The sequence below is a fragment of the Prionailurus viverrinus genome, chromosome D4, assembly GCF_022837055.1.
Source record: "Prionailurus viverrinus isolate Anna chromosome D4, UM_Priviv_1.0, whole genome shotgun sequence".
In the NCBI taxonomy this organism is placed as follows: domain Eukaryota; kingdom Metazoa; phylum Chordata; class Mammalia; order Carnivora; family Felidae; genus Prionailurus; species Prionailurus viverrinus.
The window spans coordinates 93,424,819-93,432,115 of NC_062573.1; positions in this window are offsets into that span (position 1 = coordinate 93,424,819).

Sequence of the window (7,297 nt, forward strand, 5' to 3'; positions counted from 1 at the left end):
CAGGACGTTGCACGTTTGCCCAAACCCACGGACAGCGGCTCCCCCAGAGGGAGCCCTAACGTCACCTGTGGGCTCAGCGACAATGATGTGTGGACACAGGTTCATCAGCTGTAATGAGTAAACCTCTCTGGTGGGGGTGTTGGTAGAGGGGGAGGCTGTGCTTGTTGGGGGGCATAGGGGCAAAGGGGAAACCTCCGTTCCTTTCCCTGCATTTTGCTGTGAACCTCAAATGTTCCGAGCGTGTGTGAGTGTGCGTGTGCGTGTGCGTGTTTAAAGCGAACCCCTCAGGGAGGTAACCCTTCTGTGTCATCGCAGACACTTTTATCGGAACATCCCCTTAGAAGAGGTCTTTCCCAGCTCGTGTGTGGCCCCCACCCCCAGACCTAATGGAACTCTTCCCGGGCAACCCCTGTTCTGCAAGTGTCCTTTGTGCCTGCCACACTCATTTGCCCAACAGATGGCCGTGTCAGACCCGAGGAGCTGGGTGGGACGGGCAGGGGGGGTGAGGGCCGAGGCAGGGGCGGAGCCATCTGGGGCGGGGGATGACCCAGGCTGTGCCCCAAAGCCACCAGGGAGAGGACAGCATGAGCCACTCGGCAGGGCTTCAAGACTCCCATCTGCACCTGCTGCAGCCGCCCTGGCCACCCACGGGGAGACACTCGGGCCAGCAGGGATCAGCGGCCAGGAAGGTGCAAAGACGGGCTCAGGGAACGCGCCCGGAGAGCTGGCAGCCTGTTCCGAGGCCCATGGACCTTATCAGCAGCAGCACCGGCGGCTGGGCCCCCGCAGCCTGTGGGGATGAGCCACACTCACCCCCTTTAACAGGAGGGCGTCTGGTGCCCCTTCCTCTGTGTGCCCCACCGGGGCAGGAAGAGACTGGTGAGTGTCCAGCTGGACCCATGACCCCTGGCCCTGCCCTGTCCCCTTGGTAGCTGTCTGGTGCCTCCACTCCCATCCGAGCCCCCTGCCCACAGTCACATTTCTTTTTTTTTTTTTTTTTTAATTTTTTTTTCAACGTTTATTTATTTTGGGGACAGAGAGAGCCAGAGCATGAACGGGGGAGGGGCAGAGAGAGAGGGAGACACAGAATCGGAAACAGGCTCCAGGCTCCGAGCCATCAGCCCAGAGCCTGACGCGGGGCTCGAACTCCCGGACCGCGAGATCGTGACCTGGCTGGAGTCGGACGCTCAACCGACTGCGCCCCCCAGGCGCCCCCCACAGTCACATTTCTTATCAGCCTTGGCACCCCTCGTTTTCTTACCTGTGAATTGGGGTCTCCAAGCCCCGCCTGTGGTGGGGCGTCACCCCCCGCCCCCCCCCCCACCTTCCTGCAAGAAAATCTTGCAGGATTTTCCACACCCCACCTGATGACAGTGCCCTGGTTTCAGAAGCAAGGCAGCGGGCGCCCCCTGCAGGCCCCTGGAGGGGGCGTCTCGGCGCTGGGAAGGTAGGGGTGCTGCAGAGGGAGTCCTGCCGCCTCCACCCCCACCACCTCCACCCCCACCGCCTCCACCCCCACCGGGGCTGCAGGCCAGGGGTCCCAGGAGCCCGGCGCCTCCCCCCCCCCAGCGCAGGAGGAAAGCGCGGGAACAGGGCCCGGGTCAGGTGGGGGGTGCGGACTCCAGGAGGGGGCCGGTCCTGACGCACAGCCCTCCCCTGGTGCCCCCCCCCCCCGCCTGCTCTGCTCGGGGCTCCTCAAGTACAGGGGGTGCAAGTCTCTCCTGGGCTCTGCTCTCTGCTCACCCCTAGAAGTGGGGCACCCAGGGTGCGCCAAGGAAGCTGGGCTCCCCAAGCGGCTGCACCCCCACCCGGCTGCAGCTCAGCGCAGCGCGTGGCGTGGCAGCAGTTACGGTGGCCCCATCTCAGTCAGCTGACCCCAAGAGGAAACAGGCACACAGAGAGGGAGCGACCTGCCTGGGTCCCTTGGAGAGACTGGAGAGCCCGAGTGCCCCGGGAGCAAGGGATGAGCGGGGGTGCGCTGCGGGCGCAGGGGTGCCCCAGGATGAGCCGAGGTGCCCCGGGGGCAGGGCAGGGATGGGTAGCGGTGCCCCTGGGAGCAGGGGTGAGCTGGGGTGCTCCGGGGTGCGTGGAGGTGCACGGTCCCGGGGACGCCGCGGCCCCACGCCGCCGGGTATCCCGGCGGCCAGGGTTGCTGGCTGCGTGGACCGTGCAGATCCCGGCCCGCGGGCGCCCTCTGCCGGCCGTCGCGCCCACCAGCCGGGCCGAGAGCAGGGGAAGGGGGGTGGAGGGGGCGGAGGGGGCGGAGGGGGGAGGGCTCTCCGCCGTCCCAACGCCCACCTCTGCCCTCAGCGGGTCTTCCGTTGCTGTGGCTCCGTCACGCACAGCGGTTCTGGCGGGCGCCAAGCCACCTGCTCCTTAGAGACGTACACCTGTCGGTGCTGACGCCTCCGAAGCGGGCCCCTCCCTACAGCGCACCCCGCGGGGACAGTGTTTGGCAATATTTTTTCTTTCTCCGCCGTGTGTGAAACTATGGTGAACCTGCAGCCAAGGTGATCTCGGGTCTGTGAAGGGCAGCAGGCAGGCCCCATGGTGAGCACCGAATGCTGTGATTATTCCCGTTTGATGAGGAGGAACCTGCCCCAGGACGCCCCAGCCCTTCAGGGGCATGTGCGCGATCACTGCCGGGAGTGGGCAGGGAGGGCCTCAGGGAGGCGGTTCCTCCAGATCCACACCACAGGGCCAGGGCCTGAAGCCGGAAAGGGGAGCCCAGCTGATGGTGGGCATCAACGAGCCAGTCCTGGGCCACCTTCAGGGCAGGCTGGATCCAGCACCTGAGTCCCATGCCTGCAAACGTGCGGTGCTCCCAGGAGCCCAGAGCAGGCTCTCCGGACCAAGGACATGTGTGGGAGGTGAGGGAAGGGAGGGGCCACTTGGTCCGCTCTGATGTCGACCCAGCAGGGAGGAGAGCTAACCCTCACATTGAACCCTTGCCCAGTGCGGAGAGCACATGGTCTCCACACTGCGTTGAGGGGTGACGTCGAGGGCTGCACCGTGTGCCTCTGTGCCCGCTGGTTCCCACCTGTCCGTGTCAGCGGCACCGCCCATCTCACTGCACAGAGGAGGGAGCTGGGCCCCAGGGGTGGTGAGACCCTGGAGGTCCAGCCAGGGTGTGGAGGCCCCTGAGGGCGGTGTGGCCCCTGTGCCACGGCCTGGGGAGCCGGTGCTTGGCGACCGGGGTCGGGAATGTGACTTCTCTGGGACGCTGTGCTCATATGGACGCAGGACAGGGGCAGTTTCTGTGCCTGGGGTACATAGTTTCTGCTGCTTTCCTCGGAGGACCAACAAACCAAAGCCGTGCCCCTTTGCTGCTCGTGACACTGAGTCCTGGGAGCTTGTTCTCCATGTTGTTGGGGACCCCGTGAGGACAAAGTGGCCGTCACCTGGGCCTGGGCTGGTGCCTTGGCCAGCCAGGAATCTGGACAGGGTTGGGGGTCCCTCAGCACCAGCCTGCCTCCATAGGTTCTGTCCCTCCCAAGGTTCACCCCGGTTGATTTCCTTCCACAAAACCCCAAAACCCTAGGGGCGGGAAGGCCCGGGACCCCCGGGGACACTGCCCCCTCTGCTGGGTCAGCGGGTGATGCCGAGGCACAGCAGCTCGAGTAGGGCCGCACAGGTGTGGTGGCCACACGTCACCCCCAGCAGCCCCCACCGAGCCTGCACACCAAGACCAAAACCTCCTAACCCCACCGCCTAGAAGACACCGCCCCCACCCCCCCCCCCACCCCCCCGTTGTGGGCCTGGCTGAGCCCTCACTCACCCTCCAGCCTGCCCAGAGCTGGTTCCTGCTTGGCCCTCTGCTCCCCAGTCCCTGGGCGGTGGGGGGAGGGGGAGCTTGGCTACTGCATCAGCCTCTACCCCCACCCCCCCACCTGAGCACCTCAGAGGCAAGACCAACCTCATCGTGGCCTCAAGGAGCCCAGCTGGGAAGGAAGGCTGAAGGTTCTGCTGAGCAGTCGTGCCCCTGGGACCCTGGGACAAACACCGCTGTCAGGCAGGCCACTTTTAGGGGTTCCGAGAAGCTGACTTTGGCTCACCCTGGCCAGGCAGGCCCTGTGCTGGGCTTAGGGTCATACAGCTCAACCAGACCCAGGCCCTAGTCTCGAGAGGAGCTGGTGCCCAGAAGGCAGTCCCGCAGGGATAGGTTCTGAGATGGGTAGTCAAGGCATCCACTTGGCCCAGCCTGGGGGTCAGGAAGGCTTCCTGGAAGAGGAGGGGCCTTGAGCTGACTCTTAAAGGATCAAAGGGACAATTTTGCAAGGGGACGTACCCCGGGAGAGGAGGACCCTGGCAGCTAGGTGTCCTGGGGCTGAAGTCTCCCAGGGGGCGGTGGCTGAGCCACAGAGCCTCTAGAGGCTGTGGGTCGGGTTTGGCTTTGAGAAGATTCCCTGTGCCGTGGGGGTAACTGCAGGAGGACCCATGGGAAGGAAGCTTCTGGAAGGGTGGCAGGGCGTGATGGAGGACAGATCATGATTTGAAAGGCATTAACACTGCAGGTGCCCGTACGAGGCTGCGCGCTGGGGCGTTCGTCAGTCTGCGGCCTGGACACAACTCCGCGTCCATCCACAGGGCGGGCAGCCCCTCCGTCCCCACCACCAGGAGGCCCTCCTGCCAGGTTCCGCCCACCCTCAGTCTTCCAGGGCTCTTCATTCAAGTTCAAGCAGTCAGGAGCGCGTTTTTATCTACCTCTTCCTTTCTTTGTATTGTGGTAAAGTGTTTATCTGTAACATTTACCACCATAACCGTTTTGACGTGTACATTTCAGGGGCACCAAGCACATTCATGCCGTCGTGCAGCTGTCCCCTGTCGGTCCCCAGAACGTGATCAGGACTCTGTCCTGTTACACACGGACCCCCTCCCCGCCCCGTCCTCCCACCACCTGTATCTGTGGGCCTGAGTCCTTCAGGGCCTCCTGTGAGTGGATCCCACGGGATTTGTTTTTCGAGTCTGGGTGACGCTTCCCTGCTTCACTGTCTGTGATTTGATTAACCCGGTGCCTCTGTGAGCTGACCTCCAGGGGACAGGCTGGACTCGGGCCGCGTCCCCTGGCCGGGGCCAGCTGCACCTGCACGCAGCATCGCGAGCAAGTGGGCCCGTCGTCGGGCGAGTCACAGACCATCACCCTCTCCACTTCTGCTGGGGCGCCCTCGGGCCTTTCCTTCCGGAGACGCCCGAGCCCCCAGGATGAGCGTGACATCCCCCGAGGCCTCCTCACAGACGTCCGTGGAGCCTGCCCCTCGACGGTGACAGTGACGAGGAGGCAGCCTCCTGTGTCCGTGCTACAGACACTCTTTGTTGCTTGATTTGGAAACAACAGGAGGTGTCATTCCCTTGGTGGATTCGCAGGACACTGAGTCTGTACCTGGGACAGCAGGGGGGGCGGCGGTGGCAGAGCTCGGCAGGGAACCCCCAGCAGGGGCTCGGCCCTGGGTCATCTGTGCAGCAGGGGGGCTGGAGGGTCTCCGTCCGGAGCCTCAAAGCGTCAGCCCACACCAGCAATCCATCCGGAAGAAACACGAAGCGTGTGCCCACAGATTTACGTCCCAGGATGTTCATCACGGCATTATTCACAACCGACACACGTCCGGTCGGAGGGGGACGGTGAGGTAGATGACGGGGCGCCGGCCGCCGGAATAAACGCCACGCGGCCCTTACACGCCAGACTTACGCAGGGTGTTCACGGGCGTGGAAAAATGTTCGTTCTATACTAAGGTCAAGCGGGGGGAAAAAGCAGAATGCAAAGCCAGGTTTGCAACATAAACTCTATTTTGACAATTAAATAAAATAAACACTTTCCCTGGCAGAGCAGAGCCAGCTCAGTGAGTTCAGCTGTGTGCCACCTCGGGGGCCAGGCCTGGAGACACCGGCCTCTCCCTGCAGGTCCGGGCGCAGGCGTGGGCTCCTCCTTGCCCTGTCTGCCTGTCATTGTGCAAACCCCCAACCCCGAAAAAGGACAACGTGCAGTTAAGTCAAAACCCTCATTTAATCAAGAATGAGGGTGGCTCAGTCAGTTAAGCATCCGCCTCTTGGTTTTAGCTCAGGTCGTGATCCCATAGTTCGTGGGTTCGAGCTCCATGTCGGGCTCTGCACTGACAGTGTGGAGCCTGCTCAGGATTTTCTCTCTCTCTCTCTCTCTCTCTCTCCCTGTCTCTCTGCCCCTCCCCTGCTCGCACTCTCTCTCAGAATAAATAAATAAACCTTAAAAAAAAAAAAAAAGAATCAGTTTGGAATGGGCAGGCTCTGAGGGGAAGAGGCAGCGGGACAGAACGTTCCAAGCACGTTCTGGAAGGGGCTGGCGTCCGCGGCTGACGAGAGCGCGGGGTTCCTGGAGTCCAGCAGACCCAGAAAGGAATTCGTTGCAGATGGTGATGCCCAGGTCTGGCTCGTCCAGAACCGCACGCTCGAGGGGAGTTGAGCCGGGTGCCCGGCTGATAGGCTCTTCCTCTGTGAGCCGGGAAGAGGGGGTCGCTGGCCTCACGGAAAAGAGCGCCTTTCTCGGTGGCCCTCCTGCCCGCTGCTCCGAGCCCCTCCTCTCCCGAGGCGTGCCCACCCTCACTCACTCATCAGTTCCCGGCCTCCCGATTATTCTGGGGCTGATTAAATTAGCAAATGCAATCACAATCCGAAGCAAGTTAATTGGGAGAATTTATTGGACCTGCCAGTTTTATGCATGTTTGATTAAGTATTATAAGGTTTGTTTTTGATCTTGCATAATTTAACTTTAAATCCTGCACCGGGGGGCCCATCAACCATAAACGGCCAAAATAAACCTCTTTTAAAATGCATCTATTTGTGATTTATTTCTGAATGCAATATCTTCCAGATTTTTTTTTTTTTTTTTTTTTTTGGTGCTGTTGCCTAAGTGACAGATATGTTAAAAGTAACATTTTGAGCCATTACGCTCACCCTGTAAATCTCTCGGAACATATACAATTCATTAAAAGTTTTGGAAGGAGTACAAATTAGCATTCGTATCGCAACAAGTGACACATAAACGCGTCGGTCTGTCTTCCTGGCGCGCCATAAAATATATCCGCCTCCCTCCCGAGCTCCTGAGAGCCAGACAAGCCGCCCGTGCTCTGGGGTTAGGATCAACTCTGCAGCAAATCTTCTCCACTGTCAGCACAGAACTGTTCAATCAACAGGAGTAGGAGCATGTCTTCCTGAAATTAGCACAGGAGAAAATACGGCCTGGGCCCGGGGACGCGGCGGCCGGAAGGGGCCGGGGCCCGTGTGAGCGCCAGCCTCGAAAGCGAGCCTCCGGTGCCCCCCTCGTGGC